The 14316-nt window shown below is 38.4% G+C and overlaps 1 protein-coding gene across 7 annotated transcripts in view; it reads right to left on the minus strand.

The window, feature by feature from the left end:
- The window catches only part of LOC139117410 (ankyrin repeat domain-containing protein SOWAHC-like), a 74459-nt gene that overhangs the window by 8398 nt on the left and 51745 nt on the right, over positions 1-14316 (minus strand). For 3 of the 7 annotated variants that reach the window (XR_011548529.1, XR_011548530.1, XR_011548531.1), the window contains one exon: positions 8260-12559. The exons of the other annotated variants lie outside the window; for them this stretch is intronic. The gene's annotated coding sequence lies outside the window, so the exon portion shown is untranslated. The remainder of the gene's footprint in view (positions 1-8259; positions 12560-14316) is intronic. 7 annotated transcript variants of the gene reach the window in all.

Genomic DNA, 14316 nt, shown 5'->3' on the forward strand with positions numbered 1-14316 from the left:
ATGCAGTATTTCTGGCAAAGCATCATGGGAGAATGAGCCTTGTCATGGCAAACTCTTTTGCAAATCTTGAATTGAGTGGTGGGAAGATCCAATCATGAGCCATACATGCTCTGGTCTGCACATCATTGTACCAGTGAACACAAGGCGTGGTTGGTACAGTTTACAAGCTACACAGGTCCAGATAAAGAGACAATACTCACAGCAGGGCACCCTCTTGAAGACTGATGGGGGGAGAATTGGTATCAGAGGGGAAAAGACACCCCAACAGATCTTCTTTCATGGTGATTATTGGCTTGTAATCCAAAGCTTTTCTGAATTCTCCTGAAGCTCTCTGCACAGCAGAGACTCCTAGTAGTTACACAGAGAAACTGGGTAGGTGATCAGCCACGCAGTTATTACCCCTGTGCTCAGGTTACTTGAATGAACTTCCAGACACAAACAAAACAGACATTAAGATAGAGACTGGTTGCACAGCTAACAATGGAAGCCCTATCTCCACACTTCATCTGCATATTGGAAAAATATGTCTGTAAACAATAAAATGTAGCGGAAGGAAGTAACATGTCATTGGGTGTACTGACATGATATCTTGAGTGATACAAACAAGATCCGCACAGCTCAGGAATCTTGAGTTGAAAACAATAGGCTGATTATTTTCATCAGTCGCTATTAAAGGCCCAAATTAGTGTGGAATTTACCATGGCAGGAAATCCATTTACCAGATAAATGTTCAACATTCTAAAATAGTGTTTATTAGAGAAATGTTCACATCCATCAATGCTAACGCCATGGAGTGGGAGTCAGTCCTTTAACAAATTCCATATCCCAAGCTTTGGAAAAGCAGTAGTTCAATATCCAGAAGTCAAGGTCTACGTGTTTCAGACTATATTAACCCTTTCACCCCCAGTTCCCTGTATACAGGTCCAACTTTACCATAGAAAACAATGGATTTGGGACAAACCATGGTGGTGAAAGGGTTAAAGGCTGGGTTTTTATCCATGTGATCTACTATATATTTGTTGTCAATGTGATTGCGAACAAAAATGACTTAAAAAAAGAAATTAACGATTCTTTGGGTCTTAGAGGTAGTGTTCATCTCTAAAACAAAGTTTTTAATACTGTGCACTTTGTTCAAGGAAACTTTCAAATTGTCTTTTTGTAATACTTCAGAAACTAACTATTTAGTCACTGAGCAAATTTTTGACTATTAGAAGCAAATTTAAAATATTTTACTGATATTAGAAACTCAAAAGGCTACCATTATCTGTAATAATTCTTTGGCAAAACATGAAATTATTATCTATCAATTTTTTTGTTCAAATATCTGTCTGTGGAGCACATTCTGCACACCTTCTGTAGATTCACATAATTTATTCTAGAAATTATACACAAGTATTAGCATAGTAAAACAACTGCATGGAGATTCAGCTATTACATTACCAAGATTTTATTCATCTCAACCACCATGGAGATATCTGCACCACCCAAATATGTTTAACTTCATCCTAAAGAACCACAAACATCGCTTTATCCATTTCTATGCCTGGATTAGTTTAATCTGCATTATAGTGAAAAGATTACTTTTATCAGCAACAACATAAAGATTAGCCTTATCAACTGCAACACCAAGGTCATTTCCAGGTACAGCACTAAAGAGATAATCTGAATTCACAAAACTGTCAAGATTACTTAAATCTCTTGATGTGATTATCCTTCAAAATATGACATGAACAGTTGAACTAACAAGTACCAATTTCACATAAAATTTGTTATATCATATATAGTATTCATTCACATTTGTCATTTGAAATACATCATATGAAATCTTTAATAAATTTGTATCATATTCACAAAAGAGAGAGAGACAGATGGACCGAATGAATGATGTACAGGAAGAGAGCAGTGTAAGAAAGGAGAGAGAAAGACAGAAAGAAATAAAGATAGAGAGATAGAGAAAGACAAAGACAAAGAGCATGAGACAAAGTGAGAAGAGGAAAGAAATGAACAAGTGGTAGGGAGAAATACAGTGCTCTGACCGACACAATCACTCTAAAACTCTCTTAGCACCCAGGTTTGGTGTTTCTGAGGAAAAGTAGGGCCTCTCCAGAACACAATGGGGTGAAGAGGTTAAACACATAAGATTGTCTTAATCAACTGTAGGAAATTATTTTCCCTTCAGAGAAGGAAAAAGATTATCACAATCAACAGCACTCCAAATATGAACTTAATCTCAAGCAATGTAATAATCATCTTTGTCTACAGCATCCATAGATAATCTCTGGATTATCTTTTCATCTAATTCCACAGCATGTGACAGCTTGGCTAAATCTACATGACACGGAATGTCCTCAATGGCACTGAATAATAATCTGTATCTAAAATAGTATTGAATGGCTTGGCATTATATTACACCCTGCATTCAGAGACTATCCTGTTTCTAGTGACAGATATAAACTTATTTCTTGAATCTCCTACCTCCAAATCCAGAGAAGATATATAAAATTTAAATGTCAGAGTTCTTTTCTCTAAAATCCGGCCAATGTTTTTCATAAACACAGTTTACACTCTAAGTTGTTCACTACTCAATGTCACTGTGTGCTGTGCTGGTCTGTATTGTCTTACATAGAAAAGTTAGGCAATGTGCGGTATGTTGAGTTAGGCAAGTTTCTATGACCACTCTTTGCAAGTCATATTATATGAGCAAACCAAGCTTGTGAGTTATGATTATCAAATATTTTTTTTCCAGAATGTCTGTCACCTGTTGAAGTAAAAATATAATTGATAGAGTACGGATAAATTTTTGCAAATGAGCTGATGTATGCTGAGATTTTAACCTTTATTTGTATTTTTCAATTCTAATAGTTACCAATAAATTTTTCCTATATTTTGCTGAACTATCTAAACAAATGTGAAAATGTCTATACATCTGTATTTATTCAGCATACACCTTCATATATTGCTTTATCAACATAAGTAAACAAATGAGGATGACAAACATGAGTTTTGAAGATTGAAATTACAAAATTTTTACACATGATAGATCGTATCTGTTTAATATCATTTTATCACATTCAATGATTTACCGTTACCACACTAAATGCAATTTTTTTCACCAAACTCTTGTATGTTTACGACTTTAAATGTCTTGCTCAACAGGCGTTAACAGTCATGTTTGCCATTTTAGTTCCACTCACTGAAAGTACATTTGATAGAGCATCATGGCTTTAGATGTGCACACTATGACATATATATATATATATATATATACCAAACATTGCCAAGTGTCAATTGCCTCATTCCAGAGTTTTGTGTGCTTGCTGTTTTCCAATCATGGAAGTCACAGAGATCCACATGGACAATCAATGCGGAAAATGTTTGGGAATACAGCAATGTTAATTGGAATCCAGTATCATATGGAGAAAAACCATGTACCTACAATAATGATTTATATTTGCACATTGGTAAAATACAATAATATTTATATTGTAATAAAATCTAACATCAGATGGTAGTCGAAATAAAACTGTCAACACAACACTGACACTTGACACCAGATCTACCTAGTAAAGCCTGGTCGATTACAACCTGGTAATTTCTAACAGTTACTGTTTTTAGTTAAGAAACACTGAACTTGTGAACCCAGTGGATGTAATGAGCATTAAATCACAGAGGGGTCCCATGGCATTTAATTGTCTTGTTTGTAAGTGCATGCCGATCGCAGCGCTGGCTACCTCCTAGGGTAGGCCTACAGTAGCAACGGGCCCAGGCCAGACTGTCTGCCAAGTCGCCGGGATAAGCGGAACAGCACTTGTGCGCTTCTCAAGTTTCTGATTATAAAGTGAAACGCTGGCAGATACTTGCTATCTTTTTCAATAATAAATTGCATTAGTATGCCAATTACACACACTTAAGCAAAACTGAGAACCCTTATTGCTTTTATAGTGGCCATCGAAGGCAAATGAGGCCATTTAGCGCCGCACAAAATATGGATAAAACCCTGTTTTATGGGTACCAAGACACAGTTGTCTGTCAAAAGTAAAAGGTTAAGATACAACTGTTAAATTTTAGGAGTGAAATAATGAGTGAAACTCTAGAGCAAAAGAATTCCTTAATCAGCACACTTGTTGTAGCACATCAGATGTTTTTGATTAGATTGTCCAGATTTACATGTACGCTCTTCTCTCATTCCTCGTTTTTTTGCGGGCGACTCCAGAAGCGATTTTTGACATGCTTGTAAGCAGCCGATTGTACAATGTTTGGACACATAACTGTACACTGTATGAAAGAGCAAATAAATCACACATACAGGGTTTTTGTTGTTTTGACAACAGCCAGGGCAACACTGTGGAGTTATCGAGGCAAACGAACAAATCTGGGTAAATAATAGGAAAGGAGGTGTGAGAACACGTAGTGGTTGAAAGAGGACCCGAGAGAAAGAGCCAACAATTATCCCAGTTACAAACTTGCCATTCAGCTGTTTAAATATTGTGATACAAGCCCATTACTAGTTTAAGGAAAAACCACACAGGCCAGGGAGTGCGCCACTTTCTTGGGGGCTTCTAACTTTCACCTAACCAGGCGTTCGTGGTTGGAAAGGAAGTGTGGCACGTGAGTGGACATATCCAAAACCTAGCCAAGCAGAATATACTGATTCGCAGCATGAAGACTTCATTCCCTGCCACTCCGGGCGATCTTCCACCGTTTTATCCTACTAATTTGATGACATATCTCCCGGTCAAGAAGACGCACAGCCTATAAGCATGGGGACCTCTCTCTGTCAAAGCATAGCATATAAAACTTGGCCAGACAGGCTTTGTTCGCCTGCATCCTTTGTCTGCACGCAATAAACATACAGCTGGAAGTATCACCACTATGGAGCTTTTGCAAAATGGTTGTTAGGGCACTACCATGCTGCATTAACATGTTTCAATAAGCCTGAGATGACAGCACCATAAAAACACAGAATGTAAGACATGTTTTACAGGTTTTTATGAAAACAAACCTCGTGATTTATACCAGTACCTTATTCTTCCCAGAATGAAGGCTGGCACCCCTTCAACGATAAACTTAAATCATCCCTGTGTTAATGGCCGGTGGCTATTTTTATGAGTTACAGAGAGAAAAAAAAAGAATAAAAAAACGTCCGGAGATTGAGCAAGACCCACTGTCACTGTGGCACTAAGTGACCCAGCAGAATTTAATGAAGATTACATGGCGGTAGATCACCTTGTATTCATCAAACAAATGCTTAAACCGAGCAACGGGGGTAACTTCAGCAAATAACACTGTGCATTTAACAAGAAATTACCGAAACATCTTGCAGGACAATCTGTTGGGTTCAGGAAGGATGGGTGAAAAGTTTGGTGGCAAACGGTAATTAGACGTCCCAGCGAGAGGACGATTTAGACTATGTACATACTACAAGATGCACACATGGTTAACTAATTAGCGCTAGGCTGCATATACTGGCCCAGTCATGTAGATGTCACATTCTTACCAAGCCTCTCAGCGCGAGCAGTGTCCAAACATAGACTATGCTACATTTGACAAAGTAAACAAAGACAAAAGCAGTGCTGCATACAGCACTGGCTTTCTGACAAGGACACAGCCGATTCCCGGGCAGTGCTAATGAGCCAATGGGCAATTAAAATACCCCATCGCTATGGGCATTCTGCAGCATCCTGTGCAGTGCATGCTGGGATACCCACCGCCAGACGGTGGCAGCGACACCACTGTGCAACACAGTCTGTGCATCAATCATACATCCCACTTCTTCAGGATTTCCTTTGAAACCAGCTGACAAACCTTAATTCCCGTTCGAAACCAACTCACAAATCTTTCTTGCCATCTATCTAAATCCACAAGATGTCACGTTAATAAGATCGTATTTAAGGAGTACTTTGACATAAACATATCTGTACGACATGTCCTAATTTCTCTCTTGTTTATGCGCAGCGGTGGTCATGCAACAGCCGAAAAAAAGTCGAACGCACGCTTTCATATGGAAATATTTCATGTACTCTTACATGCCTTGGACTATAATTGATGTGTTTGGGCTCTTGATAATATGTTTTTCACATTAGTATAAATTGATGCAGCTGTTTTTGTGTTGTCGACTAATTTGATGTGTACCAAGTAGCAACCAATATCAACCCTTTTCAACCTCCAGGTGAACACCCACGCAAAGCCAGCAACAAGCAGTCACCAAAGATTGGAAGCATCAATAATATGAACTCCATAAAGTGTCCCAATTGAAAAGCTACACCACTGATCAATCACAAGAAGAGAGTATGGACATGTTGCCTGTCTGCGACAGAGGCCGTTTACTCCTCGTCTTTCCAGTTTGAAACAGAGCAGGGATAGACGTTTGAAGGGGCCATCTGTTCTCCCGTGATGTTATGTATCCGTATGTGTGGTATGTAGTATCAATCACACAGACCTGATGCATACAATGTGTGTTTTCAAGGTAAAGACTACACAAAAATATCAGACAGCACATCTTTTTCCCCTTTCTTTGGTATCTTCACAGCCAGAAGTCTTGGTGATTTTAATTCTTACTGCAATGTTAGCCTGAGGACAGTAGAGGTCTTCTGAGACAAAAGGAAATAACCAAACAACATCAAACTTTTGGCGAGAAAGGAGATTAATTTCAAAAAATATTAACCATGGAGGGGACTTGTATTTCAATGGAGCAAAGTTTCCATGCATCTAATGGGTACATGTTCAAAATTTCGAGAGTTGTTTTCATAGTATGATGCCATGGCAAGGCGGTACTTGACCGCAAATGTACTACAACCTGACATGACACTAAAGATCAAGGCGAGTCAATCCATAAACCTGCCATCATCAGAATATGACAATGCGGTCAAGTACTTTTTTCAATTTGCTACAAATACCGCAGAGAACAGAATGATGTCATGCAGGGGGAATCCTGTCACACTACGGAATGCATTTGCAATACTGAAAGATTGTTTTTGGAAACATCCCAGAAATTTATTTCCTTTGTGGTACTTGTCAAAACTAATCAAATACAGTTTTGGCTTGAACATATATATGACAATATGGTGACCTCAAATAACCGTGAGATCACTAAAATAGAAAAATCATCACAAATTTCAAAGCATTACAACATTGCTGTATCTACAGGTACCCTCTGACAATGATGGCTTGCTCTCCACCTCCCCCCCCCCCTCCTCCTGCCAGTGGGGATGAACCTCAAAGAAGGGAATGGGGAGGGCGGGAAATGCCAGTGGGAAGGTTACACCAGTCTTGCAGTTTCAAACTGTCAAAACGTAACTGCACAGCAAGTAGACTTGGTTGTCTAGGTATTGCTTAGACAACGTACACACACAGATACTATACACACTGAATCTGACAAATCTTATGTACACAGTAACATGCAGCATGATCTTATTATTAGACTTGTTTTGAGTGACATGTAGTATTCCTTCCATTTCTCAGTGTAAACTTAGTCTTGTGTGCTTAAACCGCCCTTTATTCTGAAGAAAAAAATCAACAGCTAGCGGGAGCACAGGTCAGGGGGGACAGCGGCTGACAGAATGAAAGGTTGCAAACGTGAACAGTTGGCACTGAGTTCTTACAAAGTTTGGTGTGTGATCTGACCATCACTAGAAATCATTAAAACTTGGGTGGCATGTCAACCTTCTGGATGAAAATGTTTCACACTCAGCTTTTTATAATTTTTATTCCAGATTTATGACAAAACTAAGGTACACCTTTGTATTGAATTTTATACACACAACTTCTGATACATAGTTTTATATTTATTTCTTCTTTTATTCCAAATGCAGTGTATAAATAACTCGTGCTAGAAAAAAATTGGCTTCTGTTTTTTCATAGGAAAGAGATATATGACTGATGAGTGCGGGCTTTGCATGGAAGATGGACTCAAATTGACTTTATTTGTGTGACATGTGTATGTTGTCAATGCTTTTCAAACTACTCAAACACAAAAAAAGTTCAACATTTTCTCTTTACAGACCACTTGGAATGTCATGCATTTTAAATAGGTGAACACTTTATGATCCGCTAAATTGATTACAGTGAGAGTACATGATTGAGGGAGCTCCATGGCCATCCAATTTTACTGATGACCACTTTGTAGCAGAGTTGCTTTTTGCTCTTTTCACTTTTATGTCCGGCTTTTGTCTTTGGCCGGACCTGCCTTCCCCCTTACTCCCAAAGCAATTTCCACTCAGACAACATGCTAGTTGAATAAGTTCAAAAGAATGTACTTACAAACTGAAGGTTGTTCAGGGTTTGGCCAATTCACAGCCCGTCCAAGTGTCAATTGTGAGGCACAGCGGAGACAGACATCCCATGAGATGAAACAAAGAAAAGGGGAGAAAACAAAAAAGCACATCAAACATGAAATATGAGCCCCAGTAAAGATTGTAATGTACTGTTTCCTAGCCATAGAAAGTTCAGCCAGTTATGACACAATCAATCAGGCAGCCAAATAGAACCTGTTGACAGTCTAACAAAGTTCACTTGAATAAGCTATTTGTTTGATAATTTGTTCAACCATGTCTGTATGCCACCAACACCGAACACACTAACTCATAACCCACACACACACACACAGTCATATTTTCAAACAGATGCTCCGCTCTCTTTCCCCACCAATGATAACATTCCGCTTTTCAAATTCTCTTCCACTGTCACATCAAGCTTCCTAGCATCGTAAATTGAACAGGTAATTTAGACGGCCCTGCCAGCACATCCGTGGAAATGCCTTCAAATATGTAATAGAAATATCAACACAGAATTCACTTAATTTGCGACGACTGCCTCTTACTCGGAGATTAATGACCACAGCCAGGTGATTTCATCCAGATTCTATTCACAGCTATTTAACTCGTTCAGTGTGGAACACTGGTGCAATTAAATTTCCACGAGAAAATTACTTTTGGGTCTCTTCATCTCCGCGCCGCTCCAATTACCAACTGCTTTAAGAATAAGTTACAGCTGATTATGTTGCCTATTTCATCAGCTCTTCATTTATTACAAGCCCAGTTTAATCTGTAAACTTGTCAGTTCTCAAGTTGTATTCATGACACCATGTCTTTCGTTTTATGCTCTGCTTGAAATCAGTGATTTCAATCCAACCATAGCACTCCTTTGTTTTTTGCCATTACGCTTTCTAAAGTTGTGTTCTTCTGTAATTTATGGCCAGAGCTGTAATGTGTTTGGACTTTTCGCCTTTCATTTCAAGAGATAATTGCCCGTCCATTCAGGGGGTTTTTGACTTGCAGATTTTGTCATACTTGTAGTGGCTGATACAATGCTCACCCATGGGTCACCTTTTGATGATGTTTACTGAATTGACAAGCAGAGTTTATTGCACTGCGGAGCCTGATTTGAGGGAGTAATGTATGAAATTAGATGGATAAGAGCATTAAATTCACAAAAAGGCTTACAAGAAACAATTGTTTCAGGGTCTTATGCTAAGTCAAAGTTCTGAAACAATCCCACTTTCACATGCAAATAAGTACATTAATACCTTGAAGAACACAAACAAGTGTATACCTACCTACCCACACACATTCACATAAATACATCGAAACAACTGTTTAGAGACACCATAACTCTTTGGTGAAATTCTGAGATAACTTGAAATGAGGAATTATATTTTCTACTGATGATAAAAAACGATACCGTTCCTTCTGTCAAAGATTTCGAATACAACATATTTAAATGTATGTGCTGCTTTCAAAAAGTTATTATTTTATATTTTACATATACTAGCAGTGGACAACGCCCCAGGTTGTTATATTTTAGCCAAACACTGAATATTTAGATGATTACTGATATTGCACAATACTGTGACTCGTTTCACAGGAATACATTAAAAGATCTGAATATCTGAATTCTGGTTTTTATTTTATATTCCATTTCTTTGTTTGTTTGGATTTTGAAAATTTTGCAATCATCATGATCATTCCAAAAAAATTGATCTTTTTCTTGCAAAATGTTTGGCGGAATTATTGGTGTCATACATTTGTTTTGGATCCATCTTGTCCTCGCGTGTATTGGTATAATTAGTTTTGAATGAGCCAAAATGACTGATATCACGAAGAAATTAATGAACAAAACTTGGTGTATTGTGGAAAGTGCGTACTTGACACAATTATTAGAACAGAATGACATTACCTTGCCGTAGTTAAAGAAAATCAAAACAAAAAATCAACTTTTTACATCATCAGTGTTATCCCGTACACTCTGACCAAGCAATGTGAAAAAATATGTCCAACTATCATCAGATGACAAAATTTAAGCAGGGTCACACACGGCGCGATGGTGATTGACAGGCTGGCAGTATGTTTTTGATGAAAGGTTTATTACCTATTAGACTAAAATGCTGAAGTTTTCCCCTTTTCACCCACCTTGCATTTTCATTTTAAAACAAACCTGTGTATTCACTCTGACAACATTGATATGGAAATTTATCATTACCTGCCACAATATGATTAATTCCTTTTTCGGAAATCAAACACATATGTTTGTCATAGCGGCACTCTTTTAGAGTTTGTGACAGACATACACACACACACAAAAAATTGACTGAAGGCCGGCAAAAAAGGATGTAAGGTTGGGCTAGCTAACAAACAGTGCGGTAATATAATTGCATGTTTGACATCGACTACTACAATAATGTCACCGGTGAGACTGACATGATCTACATCTGTAGTGTTGATTTGTCCGACACAATGTTTTTTTTGTGAATGTAAATATTGCTGACTTGCAGCTCGTCACGCCAGCAACGCTACTGTCCACGGAGCGCTACAGCATCCAACTCCTGAGGCAGACGACAGATCCCTAAACATCCCGTAATGATTGAGTTGAGATGACTTTGATAAGACTGATGACTTGACGCCATCATCATAATCAACTAGAATGAAGTGTCAGTCTTAACTAACTGCCTCATTCTTCCTAATGCTAGCAGCATGTGTTGGCCTTCAATATACCCATATTTTCTACTTCTCAATAACAAGACCCGAACACTCATCCGCATCCTATCAACGGATCCATAATATTATTATCTCTGTGTTTTCTCAGGAGTATTCAAGCAAGATTCCTTTCTTTAGCCTCTCTCTGTATGATTGAAAGGCTTGTCTCCGTTTTCAATTGCCTCATACTTACCCCCTGTGTGTGCAGTGGTTGAGTCGGCCGGTGGGTTCCAATGAGATTCAGTCAGCCATGCACGTATATATGTCCACGGCACCATGATAGTAAAAGGAGGACAAAAATAGACAAAGAAAGTTACAACAAAGGCGAATCAAAAGAAAATGGAAAAGTCAGTGTAAGAGTAGATTGCAAGTCAGAGTTGTAGTGGTTACTTTTTGAAGGGTGTGTACTAATAGGCAAAGAATAAAAACCTTTGGGCAATACGGGTTATTGTAGACTATGCTTCTCTTTGTCCAAGTTTGTTTATGTTTGCAGTTAGAAGGCTGTTAAAGCAGACACACCTTTGTGGCTGGCTGATTCCTTGCCAATGGTCAAGAATAACTGATGCCGACTTGTTTAGGTCGGTTGGTGTCGTTGGAAAGGAAAAAAAAAATCTGGGCGATGGAGTGACAGCTGGTCTGATCCACATAATAACACTGACATAGACAATACTGCCGAAGGGAGGGTAACTTTCACCGGCAAGTATTTAAAACTGCGTCCTGGTTTTTCGTTTAAAAGTGGAAAATGTGTAGGTACTGACTGATTTATGAGCGACCAGCTTAAGAACTTGTCAATACAAGCAATTTGTGAGACAGCTGCATGTTTTTATTTGGTGCAAGTCATTCTGTGTAAACGTTGTTGTCTTTCTAATGAGTACATGTAAATAGTATGCCCCACTACCCACCCCTCATTTGGGGCTGTCCATGCATCATTTCCACTGTCGGCACACAACAAAGCTAGCCCCGGCTAAAACTCTGTCTGCGCTTTCCTTTTCACACGGACAACCATCGATCAGGTCCCACCCTTCTTTGCTGTAATTTAGCCGGTTTTACAGACTTAGTGTCCACCGCTCTATTCAACCCCCATGCAAATTCCTTAATCACTGTAGAACACAAATGAGATTAGAGCAGTGACTGTGTCTCCTCTAAAGCTTGATTTGATTTTAACATACTGTAACACATCACATCCTACATCTTACCCTATTCAACTCTCTCCGAGTCTTAACCTCTTCACTGAGATAAACAAAAAGTAAAAAAAATACTTTCCTGGAGCGGTTGATTTCCTTTCAAAAAGACTGATTGTTATCTGAACAAGAATAAAATCTGGCTTTCACATATGCATAAAATCTTTATAAAAAGCTAGTCTTCTGTCTGTCTTGTAAATTGACCGAAGGAGTCGGGAACTGTTTGGGTTATTAGTGTGGATCACCCAATGCTGGCTGACCTAGGCTTTGTAACAATGTTTACTGAGATTATAAATTACAGTTAACTGCATGAACATCTCAAGAAGCTTAAGGTCTCTAAGGCTTGTGAAAGAGGGTCGTTTTGCCTTTCTGTGATAAATAATGAAGATCACTTACGTTTGTGAAGTCCTATTTTGGCAGCAAATCAGCAAATCACATGAAAGAAATAGAAAGTGAATCCATGTTAGAAATGTGGAGCTGATGGAAAATTTGCTGACTATGAAAAGGTTAGGGTCGATGGGGGGGGGGGGGGGGGGGGGAACACACCTTGAGGAAAGGAAGGTGAGATGTGGGAATGTCTTGGAACAACTGGAATTGATGTTTTTGAGGTGTCTGTGTGGGTGCCATCAGAATAAAAATTATTTGGGTTAGGTGACACTGTGCAGGGCAGGAAATGAGTAAAATGACAATTGGACTGTGGTGTGTGGGTGGAGTGGAAATTACCATGATTTTGGCAAGCACAGGTGCTGGGGATAAATTAGTAGGGAAAAGTTAGCAAAAGTATTGAACAGATTAAATGGTATCTTTGACAAGAACATGCTTGATGAACAGTTGTTTTCATCATGATACAGCAAGTATTGTTACAGATCTCACAAATTTAAATTCCTGTTAGGCCAAGAACAATAAGTGTTAATGTTTCAATGGAGTCTACAGTGCAACGTTATGAGAGCCGTGATAATTTTTATAGGTGTAGCTGAAAGGGGCATTACAATACATTTGGAGAGTGAGGCAGTTGGAAGATTATGATAAAAGCGGCATTGTGGTTGATGTGAAAATTGCATAGCAATAAATGCAAGAATAGGGACATGTAATGAAATGGTGATGTTTGGAGAAAATTAACGGTGTTATGAAAATTGCAACATATATTGAAGTGCAAAGGTCGCGAGGAGTCCATTGGATTTGAAAAGCGGAGGCGAGTAATTTACCCTGAGATTAGCATGAATTTCAGATGGAGCAGAAGTTGCAGAAAATTGGAATGAATATTTTGGTAAGTGAGGTGTTGGAAAAATTCCCATGATCAGGGAAAGGTTGGGCATCAGAAAAGTACATGCGCCAGATTGAGAGTGGTGAACGTTGCAACTGTAACGCCATCTCTGAAGTTTCAAAGCATGGCAACTGGTGAACATAGCCTAATAATTCAATCAGACTATTGAGATATCTACACTGACCAATAGGAGAGATGAAACCAGGAAAATATTTTTGATCTTGGACATTCCCTGGAATGCCTCAGAAATCTAACAATGAAATCACAAACATTTACAAAAAAAAACATGTTTGTCTGTTTTCATCGCATTCAAAAAATATTTCTATCCCTTTATTGTGAATTTGAATATTTATTTCTTTTTTATTTGTTTACGATCTAGTCATCACCATCTTTGTGTTTTTTTGCTTGTCTGCAGTATTCATCTTAAGGAACCTGCAAATGGCTCCCAATGCATGGAGTTTTCCACTAAGCATTTCAAAATAAATCAATCAATTCTGGGAGTGAGGAAATTGTAACATATCTTCATGTGTGGGCGTTAGAAAGAGCGTAATGAATTTTGAAATGCAACGGATGATAAAAGAAGTGTGCCTGATTGAAAAGTATAGCAGCATTAAAATTGAGATGATTTTCACAAAGCCGTTTGTGGTGTGTGATAACATATGGATACAGCAGTATTCATTTGTTGAAGTTATGTATCATTCTTCACTTGGCTGTCTACACCCATGTTTTGTTTGTTTCCATTACGATAGATAATAAATTTTGTATGTAGAACTGATCAAGAAGAGGCCAATTACAGCAGAAAATCAAATGTGTCAATTGCAACAGGAATGAGTGAACGGCCAGAAACTATACAGATGGTATGGACTGGAAAACTTTGAGGAACTTCAGGTAGTGTGTTAAC

Source organism: Ptychodera flava, chromosome 18 (genome assembly GCF_041260155.1).
Source record: "Ptychodera flava strain L36383 chromosome 18, AS_Pfla_20210202, whole genome shotgun sequence".
Classification (NCBI taxonomy): domain Eukaryota; kingdom Metazoa; phylum Hemichordata; class Enteropneusta; family Ptychoderidae; genus Ptychodera; species Ptychodera flava.